Genomic DNA, 16,035 nt, shown 5'->3' on the forward strand with positions numbered 1-16,035 from the left:
TTCTTGCTATTAATAGGGAAGACTAGCAGCAAGGATGTGGAAAGATGCATATATCCATTACTTTCTACTCTCTTCTTGTCTTCTTTCTCTTACCTTGACAGGTCTTGTAGCTGTAAATGGAGATCTGAAAAAGGTGCATCTCACTGCTTAAACTTCTCTTCCTTAATTTATAGTTATATAATCATTCTATATCAATTAATATTAAAAATATTATACATACTTATATAAATCATATAATTATATTAACTTGCAGGAATTTTACATAGTTTTCTTGAGAGATCGTCCACTTTTCTCAAGAGATCGTCCACTTGACGAGGAATGTTTATTTAAGTCACACATTGATGTCCTCTCAACCTTAAAGGGAAGGTTGATTAATTGATTGAAACGTTCTCTTGATTGTTGATTGTATGTATATGTGTGTATATATACACACATATACAGTGATGCTGATGCTAAGGAGTCCCATGTATATAGCTACACGAAAATCTTCAATGCATTTGCTGCAAAACTATCTGGAGATGAAGCCAAAAAGTTATCCGGTATGTGTAACAACTTGTTAAATATTATTCTTTCTAATGTTTAATTATTACTTTATAATTATATATATGTCTAAAAATGAATGTCTAGGCATGGATGAGGTGCATGGTGTTTTCAAAAATCAATATCAAAAGCTACATACAACTAGATCGTGGGACTTCCTCGGTTTTCCTCAAACAGTAAGAAGAAGTTTGAAAATGGAGAAGGATATTATCATTGGTGTACTAGATTCAGGTTAGAAATGTTGTGTGTTTGTGTATTCAATTTAATGAAATTTTTTGAAAACTAATAATGTGTGTACGTGCCCTGGTCAGGTATCACTCCAAATTCAGAAAGCTTTAAGGACGATGGATTGGGTCCTCCACCAGTGAGATGGAAAGGAAGTTGTGGCCCCTTTGTTCATTTTTTAGGATGCAACAAGTATAATATTCAAATCCTTAATTATATACGGAGTATTAATTTCATTAACTTTAAAGCACGTAGCACTAATCATCTTATTAATTTTTAATGTTGGTGTTATTGAAGATGCAAGAAATTCATTTTTTCTTTCTCTCTCTAGAACTCTTACACTTCAACAGAATTCCCCCCATTTTCTCTATCCATTACTTCTCATATTTATAGATACTTACAAACACTAATGGACTGCTAGATCTGGGCCCGTTCCTCTGTGAGTTTTGGTCATCTTTGATGGGCTATTCGCGTTCGGCCCATATGGCAGTATTTCTCTATGAGCTTGACCCATCTGCTCGGACCGGATGCCATGTTCGCGGGTCATATCCGGCCCATGTCACTTCTGGCCTCCTCAACTGTCCCCATAATTACTCCTTGTTTAATAAGGGAGTAATTATCAAAGGCGTCTCATCATGATGTTGACGGCTCGAGAAACCCTTATGGGGGAACGGACGGTCGGATCCGGAATCAATGTTCTGGGGTTCGATAAACTTCTCGCCTCCCTGACGCTTCGGCCCTCGGGTCCACTTCGCCTTTATAAGGCTCTAGAATGCCACTTCATGCCTTTTTACCGTCTCCATCATCAGTCAAATCTCTCGTTCATCTTTTTAGAACAGTGCTAAATTTCATCCGGTGAAATTCTTCAAGAGTCATTCTTCCAGCGATCTTGCAGTGCTCTTAGTTGCTTTCTACCCCAGAGGTTAGTCTTGTTCCTTTTTACTTTCGGCAGACTTCTTTTTACTCTTTTAGATCCTTCAATCGCTTCCACCATGGTTGTAGATCTAGATGTTCTTCGTATGAGACTTACACTTCCTGACAACATCCAAGTTAGGGTTTGCCCTAAGGATGTTAATATTATGACCGGTGCCGGCCTTCTTCCCAGTGAGGTTTTATTTACTAACCTTCAACTGAATGTCGTTAGGTTCCCTCTGCATCCCTTCTTTAACTATGTTTTCAATAGACTGGGGATATCCCCCCTGCAGGTAAACCCCAATTTCTTTAGAATTATATCCGTTATGTTACTGTTGATTCGTGACAGAGGTCTGGATCTTGACCTCATAGATCTTCTTCTTTGCTATAAGGTCAGTAAGATCCGAACTGACGAGCCATTCTACCACCTCTACCCGATCGACAAGATGTTCATATGTACAGATACAATCAAATCTAAAAAGGGTTGGAGGGATAACATTGTGGGTGTTAGTGGGGCCTGGTCTTCGCCGGCTGCAGAGGATTACCCAATCCCAAGCGCCTTTGGCGTCTGTTCTGTCTCCTCGTATAAGAAATTCAAATCTCATAAAAACGATTGTCCCTGCGAAACATGTGTTCCTCGCTTTTGTACTTTCTTACGTCGCTCCTTAGGCATACCTTGTGATGACTTGAGCTACAGTGTTTGCAGGGATAGGAGTAATTACTTGAAGAAATACGTTCTGAACGATATTCCTTCTTGCTCAGACCTCCTCACTTCAGACAACCTTCTAGCGCTCTCATCCCTCGGCTATACAATGAGCAGGCTTCAAATTCCTTCCTTTGGTAGGAGGAAAAATCCTCCCCCAGCCACTTCTGCTGCTGGAGCAACCTCCTCTCCTGCATCAGCCTCTTCTTCAGCCACCATCTCTGACACCATCCCGAGTACGGTGGCTATTGATCCTGTTGTCAGCACCCTTGCTACTAACCCGAGCACATCTCCACAGATCACTACTACCCCTGCTACCGCTGGGGGTGCTCGGGACAAAGAACGAGGCAAAAGACCTCATCCTGACGGTGGAGTCACTGTAGCTCAAGTCATCACAAGGTATGCCTAAGGACCCGAGTCTCTGGGCCGAGCGCTCTCTTGCATCGCCCAGTCAGATCTCCTGCCCCCTCCGGGCCTATTGCAGCTGGTGCCTCTGCTTCTGCTTCTGCTTCTGCCTCTATTCCTGTTTTACCACCATGGGCTCCTCGATACACCCGAACGGATGGGACGTTCGTGAAGCCGAACGAGACCATGTTGAAGGATGGCCAGACCACCATGGCGTATTATAGGAGCATGTGGACTCCAAAAGACCTTAAGGCGGCGAAGGGTCTGTCACAAAAGGATGTGTTCAGCCGCTTTCCCCAATCTGCCATGGAGGTGACTTTTATTTTCTAACTCATGAATCCTCTCATACTATTTGCTCTTGCCTTCGTCCGACCAGGTGATCGGTTTAACCAGTATCCATGCATATCTATGCAGACTTTGTTCGGTATGATGGCTATGCAGAAACAGGTGGAAATGGGGAACGCCAGGGCCCGTAAGTTCTCTGATAGCCTGGATGTGGCTAATAAGGAAAACTACCTTCTTGCCAGCAAGAACACCGAGATATTGGCTCGGCTTGAAGAAACCGAAAAAGAAAGAGATGCTCTGAAGAAGGAAACCGACTCTCTTCAGGATGAAAAGGATGCCCTCCAGCTTGAGAAGAGTGTCTGGCAGACTGAACGTGATTCAATCAGAGATGAAAAGGCAGAGCTCCAGCGCCTTCTGGCTGACGAGCAGTCTGCTCGGATGGCTTTTGAGAAAAGAGCTCTGGACGAGCGCAACGCTCTGATTGATACCATTAGCAAAGTGAATGGTGGAATGCTGGCTCTTCATGCTCGGTTCTCAAGAGTTGGAGCTCTTAGATATGCTCAGGGATTCCGAGATGGTTTCTCCGACCGAGTTCCGGCTGAGGGCCAGACCAGCTCAACTCCGGATGAAATTGATAAGGACCTAGGGATTGACCCTCTGGGGGTCTATGTTGACCCAGAACCCACCGAAGCCGAGCACATATTTGATGAATGTCAGGAGATTGCTTCCTCCAGGATCACTACAGCTCCTCCTATCGTTCAGCCTCTAATCGCTCTTCCTTCGTCAACTGTGGTATCTCCCATAGTCACTGCTGACGTTGGGCCCCAGCAGAACGACTCTGTTATTCATCTCGATTCCCCACCTCGTAAGGGTGAGATGGTTGACGGGAACGAGGAGGTGGATCAGCACAACCAGGAGGCTGTCGGTACTGAGGCAGCTAGCTAGGGCTTTTCCAGATTCTTCGATTCCATACTCTTTTGTAGTTATGTGACTTGAATACTTCACTTTTTATAACCTCAATGCTTATTATGAATGAGATGATAGAACTCTTTTTTCTTTCTTTTTTTCTTCTTCTTCTCTTTTTTTTTTTGTGTTACGCTCTGTTCAAACCCACTTTCAATATTTTTTCATATTAACTTTGTCGTGTGCGTGTTTTTTAGCAAGTGTCTGGCGTTCGGCTTATGGTGCCAACTGCCACTTATCTTGCTTAAGTGTCCGGCGCTCGGCTAGAATGCCACTTGCCACTTGGCTTTTCATTTTTTAGCAAGTGTCTGGCGTTCGGTTTATGGTGCCAGCTGCCACTTATCTTGCTTAAGTGCCTGGCGCTCGGCTAGAATGCCACTTGCCACTTGGCTTTTCATTTTTTAGCAAGTGTCTGGCGTTCGGCTTGTGGTGCCAACTGCCACTTATCTTGCTTAAGTGTCTGGCGCTCAGATAGAATGCCACTTGCCACTTGGCTTTTCATTTTTTAGCAAGTGTCTGGCGTTCGGCTTATGGTGCCAGCTGCCACTTATCTTGCTTAAGTGCCTGGCGCTCGGCTAGAATGCCACTTGCCACTTGGCTTTTCATTTTTTAGCAAGTGTCTGGCGTTCGGCTTATGGTGCCAGCTGCCACTTATCTTGCTTAAGTGCCTGGCGCTCGGCTAGAATGCCACTTGCCACTTGGCTTTTCATTTTTTAAAACCCTTTGAAAAGGAAAACTATTTTTATAAATCTCAGGAATTTGCACATTCATACGTACTTGATTGAAAACAAACAACATCCAATAAAACTAAAACTTAGCTTTTATTGATAGTACCTCTTCAGAGACGTAGCATTCCAGGGCTTGCTGACCAACCTTCCCGCCATGGTCTCTAATGTATATGCCCCCTTCCTTATGACTTCTGCAATTCTGTATGGGCCTTCCCAGGGTGGCATCATTTTTTTTACTATCCCCACCTTTCTTTTCAGAACCAGATCGCCAGGGGCAAAATCTCTGTGTTTCACTCTTTTGTTGTGACTATTCGCCAATACTTGCTGGTATGATGCTAACCTTATTGCTGCAGCATCCCTCTTTTCGTCTATCATATCGAGGTTCAATCTTAACATTCTGTCGTTCTAATTTCGACTCCATGCTAAGCTTCTAATAGTTGGGACCAAGTGCTCAACCAGTATAACCGCCTCGGTACCATACGCCATTGCAAACGGGCTCTCCCCAGTTGGCCGCCTTGGGGTGGTTCTGTAAGCCCATAGGACGATCGGGAGCTCATCCAACCACTTCCCTTTATGGTCCTCCAGCTTCTTCTTAATGCAGGTGAAAATTGTTCTGTTTGTAATTTCTGCTTGTCCATTGGCCTGGGGATGACTTACTGCAGCCAACTTCTAATTAATTCCATACTTCTCCAGGAACTCTCTTACTTGCTTGCTGTCGAGGTTCGTGCCATTATCCATGACTATTGACCTTGGAACGCCGAAACGGCAGATAATATGGCTCCAGATAAATCGTCTCACATGAGTCTGAGTCACGCTTGTATATGGTTCTGCTTCCACCCACTTAGTGAAGTAATCCGTGGCCAGTAGCACATACTTGTTCTGAGCTCTCTTGCAGTTGGCAGAGGACCGACCACATCCATCCCCCATTGCGCGAAAGGCCATGGCGAGGCCATTACGTGCAATTCCTCAGGTGGTTGGTGGATCAATGGTCCATACCGTTGGCATTTATCGCACTTTCAAGAGAACTCCTCCGCATCTCTTGACATGTTCGGCCAGAAATACCCTTGTGTCATTGCTTTGTGCGCTAACGATCTTCCCCCAGAATGATTGCCACATACGCCTTCATGAATAGCTCGCAACACCTGCTGAGCCTCTGTGGGGGTGACACACTTCAAGTATGGGCCAGAGTAGGACCTTCTGTATAGCTGGTTATGCACGATGGCGTATTTTGCAGCATTCTTTTTGATTTTTGCATAGGCAAAACGCCATCTCAAATATAAGTGATGACGGGGTTAATCCAACTCGGTTCATACGGTATGACATTGACTTGCCAAGGGTCAGAGTCCAAAGGTTCTTCAAAAATAGATGGCTGGGTCAGTATTCCTATTGGAATCACCCTCGCCAATGTCTCGCCAAAACTCGAAGCACTACATGCTAACCGGTCCGCATCTGCATTCTGTTCTCTCGGTAACTGTATGAATTCAATCTTTGCAAAGTCCTTGGCTTTATGCAGAATGGTAGAACGATATGCCTCCATCGTGTCATCCTAGGTCGCGTACTCACCATTTACCTGCCGAATAATCAACTGTGAGTCACTATAAACAGTCAAACTTCTGACCTGTAGCTCTCTGGCCAACTTTAACCCATTCAGCAACGCCTCGTATTCCGCTTCATTATTGGTGGCTCGGAACTCAAGTCTGAGTGCTTGACTCAAAGAAGTACCCTTTGGGGTTTGCAGTTTAACCCCAATTCCTGCCCCCATCTGGTTAGAGGAGCCATCCACATAAAGTTTCCAAAAGCCGCATCTAAGGTCTTCTTCCGTATCCTCAGAGTCACATTCTAGCAGGAAATCGGCTACCGCTTGTCCTTTGACAGCTGTTCTCGACTCATATGTTATGTCAAATGAGCTTAACTCTATGGCCCACTTTGTCATTCTGCCCGAGAGTTTTGGCTTGTGCATAAGCACTCTGATTGGAAGAGTTGTTAGAACAGCTATAGGGTGGGATTTGAAATAATGCCTCAACTTTCTTTTTGCGTTTACGAGTGAAAGTATCACCCGTTCGGCCTTCGAGTACCTTCATTCTGCCTCGGTCATTGTCTTACTGACATAAAATACCGGGTGTTGCACCCATTCCTTGCAACGAATCAGAACGGCACTTGTCGCAACACTAGATACTCCAAGATATAGATATAATTTTTCTTCTGGATCCGGGGCTGACAGGACTGGTGGATTCTGCATATATTCCTTCAAATGGGTCAATGCTTGTCGTTGTTCATCCCCCCAGATCTGTCTTCCATGACTCCGGATCGTGTCAAAGAACGGTTTGCAGCGGTCTGACAACTTAGAAATGAATCGACTTAATGCAGCTATTCGTCCTGTGAGGGCTTGCACCTCTCTGATCGTCTTTGGCTCGGCATTCTTAATCAAAGCCTCTGCTTGAGCGGGGCTAACTTCGATGCCTCTGCGGTTGACCACGTATCCCAAAAACTGACTGAAACTCACACCGAATGAGCACTTGGTTGAATTGAGCCTCATCCCATATCGCCTCAGCACATCAAATACATCTTGCAGATGTTTCAGATAATCATCCTTCTTCATACTCTTTACCACCATATCATCAATATAGGCTTCCACAATCTTTCCTATTTGATCCTTGAAAATTTGCTAACAAGTCTTTGATCAGTTGCTGCCGCGTTCTTCAGTCCGAAAGGCATAACTTTGTAGCAGTATGTCCCTCGCTCGGTTACAAAAGAAGTTTTTTCTTCATCTGCCAGGTCCATAGGGATCTAATTATAACCTAAATAAGCGTCCAGAAAGGTTAAACGCTCATACCCGATGGTGGCATCCACCATTTGATCAATCTTTGGCAGCGGGAAGCTATCCTTTGGACATGCTTTATTCAAATTGGTGAAATCAATGCATACTCGCCATTTCCCATTCTTCTTCTGCACGACAACGACGTTGGACAACCAATCAGGATAGTGCACTTCTCTGATGAATCCCGCATCGAGCAGCCTATCAACTTCCTCGGCTATGATTTGGTTACGTTCTGGAGCAAATCTTCGTTGCTTCTGCTTTACTGGTTTGAAATTGGGATTGACATTCAAGGAATGACAGGATACGGAGGGATTAATTCCAGGCATGTCTAGGTGACTCCATGCAAATACATCGGTATTGTGAGACAAGAAGTCAATTAGCTCCTGCTGCTCTTCCCTGGTCAGTCTTACTCCTACTCTGGTAGTTTGCTCTGGCTTGGACTGATCGATCTGCACATCCAGAAAGGGCTCTTCGGTTAAGTCAACTGACTCCTCCACCCTATTCTGCTTGGGCGGAGGTTCCTGTAATTGCTATCTGGGGCTCGCCGAACGGACGGGCGCCTTCCCTTTCCCAGTATATTTTAGTGTGATGGAATAACACTCTTTGGCTGCAACCTGATCCCCACGAATGTCTATCACCTTATTTCCATCGGGTCCGAGGCACCTCATGACCTGATGCAGAGTTGAGGGTACACCTTGGACTCTGTGAATCCATCCTCTTCCCATCAGGAGATTGTACGAGGGGTGAATATCCACAACCACAAAAGTTTCCATAAGAGCTCATTCTGCAGCTTGAACTTCTACTTCCACCATTCCGATGGGCTCCACCCTCTTGCCATCAAATCCTAACAGGGGATTTCCAGTGGGCTTGAGCCTCTCTGGTTTAATCTCGAGCCGATCAAATGTGTCCCTCGGCATAACATTCGCATTACTTCCGGGATCGATCAGAACTCTGTGCACAAGGCAGTCCGCCACTGTCAAGCTGACTACCAACGGGTCTTCATGGGGGACTTGAACACGCTGCAGGTCTGTCCTGTCGAACTTTATCTGTATCGATGTGATCTGTTGGTGCAGAGTATTCACACTGCTGACCCTTTTCTTCATCTACGCCTGCCGTAGGCGTGTTCGGAGTAGCTCATTTGAATCTTCGCTGGGCTCGGGTCGACCGTGGATAGCATTGATTATACGAACTGGCTGTGAATTGTGGGAGCTTTGTTTCTGACTCCTTTTTACTTGCTCCATCGGTCGATTCTGCTCTATCGCCGAGCCTTGAACATAACTCGCGAACTCCCCTCTTGCTATCAACATCTCCACTTGCCTTCTCAAATTCCTGCATTCGTTAGTCTGATGACCGAAATCGGAATGGAAAGCACAATGTTTAGTCTGATCCCTCTGTTCGAGGGGTTGCCTAATTGGCAGTGGTGGATGAAACTTATCTTTGTTCTCCTGATATAGTCTCGCCAAAGTGACCTTCAGCGGAGTGATCAGCTCTTCCTCCCTGGACCTCTTTTCTACCTTCCAGGAGGTTTGACTTTGCGGCTGAGCCTGCTTCTGCCTGATCTTTGCCTTGGACTTTTCCTCGGTCGACACGACCGACACTGTCCGAGCATTGGCTGCCTCCTCTTCTTCTAGGCGCACAAAGCCATCGGCTCTTTCATTGAGTTCATCCATAGTCGTCGGTGTGTTCACTGCTAGACTGGTATGGAACGGAGTGCCACGTGTCATGGCTAACTTGAAGGCTTGAACCGCTGTAGAAGGGTGGCATTCGATCACCATACTCTTAGTGAGATTAAACCTGGTGAGAAAAGCCTGGAGACGTTCATCTTTGTGCTGTTTCATTGTGAATAGGCTCGAGATGTCCTTCGGCGGACACTTGTTCCCATAGTACTGGCTTATGAACCGATCGCACAGGTTTCGGAAGCTATCAATGGAGCTCCTAGGCAAGTTCTTGAACCAACTGAGCGCCGGTCCGGCTAGACTTGTAGGGAAACATTTGCACATTAAAGAGTCGTTCTCCGTATTCAGGGCCATCTTCAACTGGATATGGTACACATGATCGATCGGATCGGTTGTTTCGTCAAACAGAATAAAGACTGGCATAGCAAACTTCCTTGGATGCGGAGCATTCAGGATCTCGTCAGTGAATGGCGAATCAATCGTCCGAGCCGCGGATCGGAGTACTTCATTCTCTCTCTGGAGCCCAGCGGTAGCTCTATGAGCTACAGATCTGCTCTCCGAATCGCGATGAGTGATTGTAGCTATGGAGGGCCGGTAAGACGGATCGAACGACCGTTCTTCAATGAGCTCTCTTTGCCAAGGCGATACAACTCGGCGGCGATCAACCTCTATCACTTCCTCTCGGTTGAACCTTTCCCGATGCGGATCGAAGGTCATGGCTTCGTTTTGTCTGATCTGCTCATGTCGCGGATCAACGTGAGTTGATCCTTCGTGATCCTCAACTCGACGAACATTTGGCGGCAAATCATCCATCCTCCTTTCATCACGGTGGAGAGCTGACTGATTGTTCTCGTCCTGCTCGCCTTGATGTGCGATATTAGATTGAATACCTCCTTCACCGGCCGGAAGTGGACGCGGAACCGCGGGTATTTGCTGATGTTGCATTCCAGCTTTCAATTCTGCATTCTCTTTTTTGAGAGCTTCGATCAAGTTCATTAACTCCTCAAGCTTCGTTTGCTGGACAGCCTCCATCGGATTGGAGCTTTCACCTATCATTATTCCTGAACGGAGTAAAGGCATTAATCTCAAGTTCGTGAGTAGATCTGAGCTTCGTGAGTGCGAATTTTTCAGATCTGGTTTCGAATTCTCCGAATTATGCTTACGGTTGACGAGATCTGAATTGTCCGAATTCTAAATCCGTCAGATCCGGCCACAATCAAACAACTTGTTGTTGCGTATATCTGAAGCCACTTCCGCCAAAGCAACAGGAACTAAAATTCCTCCAGAATAGGTCACAATCGCTCAGATCTAGATCCAACTCCCAAAGATCGAGTTTCGTCTCCACGAATTGGTCTGAATCCAAGCGATATTGATCAATGATCAATCAACCTTCAACGATTCTCACAGACGGCGCCAATTGAAGATGCAAGAAATTCATTTTTTTTCTCTCTCTCTAGAACTCTTACACTTCAACAGAATTCCCCCCCTTTTCTCTATCCATTACTTCTCATATTTATAGATACTTACAAACACTAATGGACTGCTAGATCTGGGCCCGTTCCTCTGTGAGTTTTGGTCATCTTTGATGGGCTATTCGCGTTCGGCCCATATGGCAGTATTTCTCTATGGGCTTGACCCATCTGCTCGGACCGGATGCCATGTTCGCGGGTCATATCCTACCCATGTCACTTCTGGCCTCCTCAGCTGCTAATGTTCTTATTCTCTTCCCCATTGATCAACGAAATTTCTTGCCTTTTCGTCAAAAAAATAAAAAATAAAAAATAATAATAGTAATAATAATAACTTTTTCTATAGAAAAATCTAATAAGTTTAATTTATAATTTTTTTTTTTTTTTTTTTTTTTCATTCTACATTAGCCACAAATATCTTTTTTGATACAAAAATCTAATATAGAGAATTTTTTTTCCACTTCTACTTTAGCCAGATTTGGATGTAGCATAGAATATAGAGAATAGATCTATTTCTATCGTTTACTTTGGGACAATTATATTCAAACAATTGGATTTGGGTAAGAAGTTTGTTAATTACTAGAGAGTCTGGATTTGAGGAAGATTGTGATGAGGAAATAAAAGAATATGAAGATGGAAAGTTTACAATTTTTTAAAATATCTATATTAGCAAAAGAAAAAAAAATGTTAATTTCTATAAAAAAAAAATATATATATATATATATATATATAGAATGGAAAAATAAAGGAGAAAAAGAAAAGAGACCTGGCTAAGAATGATATGCATATCATGAAGATGAATTCATGATATGTATTATTTTTCTTTATTTTACTAAAAAATTCCCTCCAAAAAGAAACCCCAATCTGAAATTCAGTGTACAGTATATATCAATCAAATGGTCACACACTTTCAAATCAAATAAAAATTAATATGACATACCTTGTTTTAATCCACACAGTCTACAGATAAGATGAGCCAATGTGGGCCCATTAAAATTGTTTGTGATGTCATTGTTGTCTACCATGTAAAGTTTTTCAAGCTTCAAATTAAAAGTGGATTTAGAAAAATATATTTAAGTTCTTTTCTTTTCTTTTTCTTTTTATTTATTTTTCTTTTTGTTGGGGGTACTCGGTGTGATTCATAGTATAAACTTTAGCGTACTGAAATCTGAACAACTATTCATGCGGATAGCTGATTCCTAGGTAATGTGATTGTTAATTTCAGCTACTAATTTTTCTTTTTCTATTTTTCTTCACTTTATTTACACTTTATAGAATATTTGAAATTCAGAAGAAATTATACATCGACTTGGTTTCGACTCTATTATTAGTTGAAAATGCATTAAATTGTGTTAGCATTATTTATTACTACTTCCGTCCTAAAAAAAGTATCCTTGATGGGGAACCGTGTCAGTTTAATTTGTGAGAATCACGATTCTCTAAAAGTAACATTTTTTATAGGATGGAAGGAGTAATTTGTTTACATATTAATTAGGGATTGATCAGGATTAAAAAATCCTAAACCATATATCATTAATTGAAAATGTTTATTTTAGTTTTATTTATCATTTTATTTACATATGTCAGGACTAAAAAAATCCGAAACCATGCAAAAAAAATTCTAAATTCTAAATCTAGCTCTATCATTTTGATGGGTAGGACACGAAAATCTTACATGAGATCTTACAGAAGTTAAAACAAAAGGTGAAATATACTTTCAACCCATTATCCCTCTGAATGATTAAAGTTAAAGACATAAACGTGCACTTCAAAAAATAAAGCTCACCTGTAGACCCCCTCCCTCCTACATTATTATCATTATAGGACATTCTACTTTTGGATGTCATTTAAAATGGAGGGACAAGTCCAGGGACCCAAACAGAATCTCATGACTCAAAGCCCCTTCTTTGCTTTCCATATTTTTCATCCACTCACTCATTCGTATATCACCCCACCACATACTACCACAATTTGCATTATTGGGGTCAATAATTCATAATAATAACCATATATGACACATTGTTCATAATTAAGTTGTGCTATCAGTTTATTAACTTTCTTTTGAACTTAAATGTCATATATAATGAAGCAATCGTCCTTACCATGAACGACTCTTGATTCTTGAATGACGGAGGATATCATGGTAATATCAATTCCGTTCTCTGCATTAATCATTATTATTATATTTTAATGATCTATTATCTATCTTCTACTGTTTTCAAAATCTAAATCTTTAAAATTGTTTTCTAAAACTGAATTGAGCAAGCTCCATAACTCTTGCCATTGACTGTGATGTCATAATTGATCACGTGATTCAATCATGTTGGGATGATTTATCACAATTATAATAATACATGTCATACATACATACATACATACTCTTAGTACTTCTTTGGCTTGTTTATATTGGACCCCACCTAGTGACATTGCCCTATTCAATAAATAATGGCATCACATAGATGTGATGTAAGGTTAATGCAAAATAATAATTATAATAATAATAATTAATAAATAAATAATCACTTCCCTCCTTCAAATTTAGGCCTTACTATAAGCAGTATCCTAATGCTTTTAAAATTACAGAAATTTTCCTTAAAGTTAACTCATTTATAACACTTTGCATGGTCAATGAAGGTCAATAGCGATTTTTAATAATATTAGCCATTTTGTTAATTTTGTAGGATGCAACAAGTATATTCAAATCCTTAATTATATATTTCATTAACTTTAAAGCACCACTAATAATCTTACTAATTTTTAGTGTTGGTGTTATGTTATAGCAAGCTTATAGGAGCCAAATACTTCAAGGCAGACAAGAAACCCGTACCTGGGGAAATATTGTCACCGGTAGATGTGGACGAGACAGGACTCATGTATCATCAACAGCTGTGGGACGTCTTGTAGTAAATGCAAGCGCATATGGACTTGGTAGAGGGACTGCACCCGGAGCAGTGCCGTCGGCCAGATTGGCTATGTACAAGGTGTGCTGGGGTAGATGTGCAGATATGGACATTCTTGCAGCCTTCGAAGCCGCTATCAGTGATGGTGTTGATATAATATCCCTGTCTGTTGGGCCTTCACCACCGGAATATGACTTGACCATTCAAGGATTGGGTGCATTTTTTGCCATGAGAGCTAGGGTCATCACAGTTGCTTCAGCTGGAAATGATGGACCAAATGCAGGTACAGTGACCAACACTCCACCCTGGATTTTAACCGTGGCAGCTACTGGTATGGATCGTCAATTCAGGAACAAAGTTGTGTTTGGCAATGGGAAAACCACTTCAGTAAATACCATATTAGAGTATTTCATTGATTCATCCAATTACGCTCCAATAACTAAACTGATTAATAAGCTAGCGCCCAATAGTCTTAATCAAATAGGTACTAAAATCAATACATCTACAATGCAGGGAAGGGGAATAAACACATTTGACGCGAAGCAAAAATTGTACCCACTTGTTATTGGGGCTGATGCAGCCAACACATATGTGAACAAGGACAAGGCAAGGTATACTACTAGTAATTTTGTGCATATATTAAGCATTCGACAAAATAAATTACCTCTGTGTTTCAACAATGCTTTTTTAGAACTTAATTTGTACTGTTATTATTATATATGTACAGTTATTGTCTTGAAAACTCAATGGACCCTGCCAAGGTGAAAGGAAAGCTTGTTTTGTGCAATTATACATCCGAAACATCAGATTCTTATATTAAAAGCATTGGAGGGATTGGCATTATTCTCAAATATGGCAGCCATCTTGCCCAAGACTACTTATCTTTCAAAACTTTCATGGCACTAGCAACTGCTGTGAATTCCACCGAAAGTGAACTCATAAGTGATTATATACATTCCCAAAGGTAACTATATTTATATGATCTAGGCCACCGCTGTATTTAATTAGAAGATTTGTGACCATATACAAGGGTGGATCCAGGATTTCTCAATGGGGTGGGCTAAATCAAAATATATCAACCACAACCAACTGTTGTTTAATTCAATTTTAGTTGATTAACAATGTTTCTTCATACAGTTGACGGATTAAGTCATAGAAAATCCTATTTGGGTAATTAATAAAAAAAAATTACCAATTTATTTCTGAACAATTCACCACTCAGTATCCTATCTTTTCTTTTGACCAATTTACTAATCCTATTTGAGATGAGGTAGTTCATGGCAAGCCCCTTCCAACACTATGGAATTCACTCAAAAACATGTTTTTTGTAAGTATTTTAATTTTCAAGAAGTAACTTTAGAGCTTTACCCTATATTAACTACTTTTAATTGTCAAAGTTCTTGTTATGATTTTTTTTTTTCAGTTCTGAAAATATTTCCATCTTCAAAAAGCTTGGCATGTTGATAAAAATTATTTCATATTCAATCTCTGCAGATTTCTAATCCAATTCAGATTCTTTTTTTTTTTTTTCCTATTTTCATGCCCAGATTCAAATTTTCTTGTAGACATAATTGGCCAAAAAAAAAAAAAAACAGAAATAGAAGTTATAGAAATAAAATATATATATATTTGTTTTGCTGAAATAAAATGTAGATTACGGTGATTACCTCAAAATGCAATGCAAATTTTGTTACTTTATATATATATATAAGATCATAAAAAAATTCACCAAATAGGATTTAGTTTGCAAAACAAGACTTACAAACCTTGATTAGTTGATTTAGAAAAAAAATTAAAACAAAACCCATGCATACAAGTTAGCAGTTGCAGAGCGAGAGAGGGGGGGCAAGCTTGAGAGTTGAGAGACAGCGGCTGAAGCTTGCGAACGGCGAACCCGAACTGGAACATCAGGCGATGGAAACTGAAAGATATGGGTTTTGAATTTTTGAACAATCTGAAATGATATGCCGATAAGGTTTTCAACTTTTGATTCTTGCAGACAAATAGATAAGCTGAAATATATGGGTTTTGAACTTCTGATTCTTGTAGATTTTGTAGTTTGCAGTTGCAGAGAGAGAGAGAGAGAGAGCAAGTTCAGAGTTGAGAACGAGAATAGAGATGGAGGCGATTGGGGAGGCTGAATTGATTTGCCCTAAAAATAATTTTTTTTTCTGTGGATGGGCCTATAAATTTTGAGGCTATAGGTGAATGCCTTGGGTCAGGGCCGACCCTGGGCTTATTTGGCTTGGGCCTTTATTTTAGTATGGTGACTGAGTTGCCTTAGGCTTGATTGGATGGGCTAATTTTGGAGTGGGCTAATACTCTTAATAAATTATTATTTTTTTGGGTTGGGCTATTATTAGTATAATAAAAAAAAAAAAAATTGTGGGCTCAAGCCCACCAGAATCCAT

The 16,035-nt window shown here is 41.4% G+C and overlaps 1 pseudogene; it reads left to right on the forward strand.

Moving 5' to 3' along the window:
* Window positions 1–22: 22 nt before the first annotated feature.
* On the forward strand, window positions 23–15,177 carry LOC132278303 (subtilisin-like protease SBT4.14; annotated as a pseudogene).
* The last annotated feature ends 858 nt before the right edge of the window (window positions 15,178–16,035 follow it).

The sequence above is a fragment of the Cornus florida genome, unplaced genomic scaffold, assembly GCF_030987335.1.
Source record: "Cornus florida cultivar Cherokee Brave unplaced genomic scaffold, ASM3098733v1 CherokeeBrave_3.0.0_Hap2_Chr10, whole genome shotgun sequence".
Classification (NCBI taxonomy): Eukaryota; Viridiplantae; Streptophyta; class Magnoliopsida; order Cornales; family Cornaceae; genus Cornus; species Cornus florida.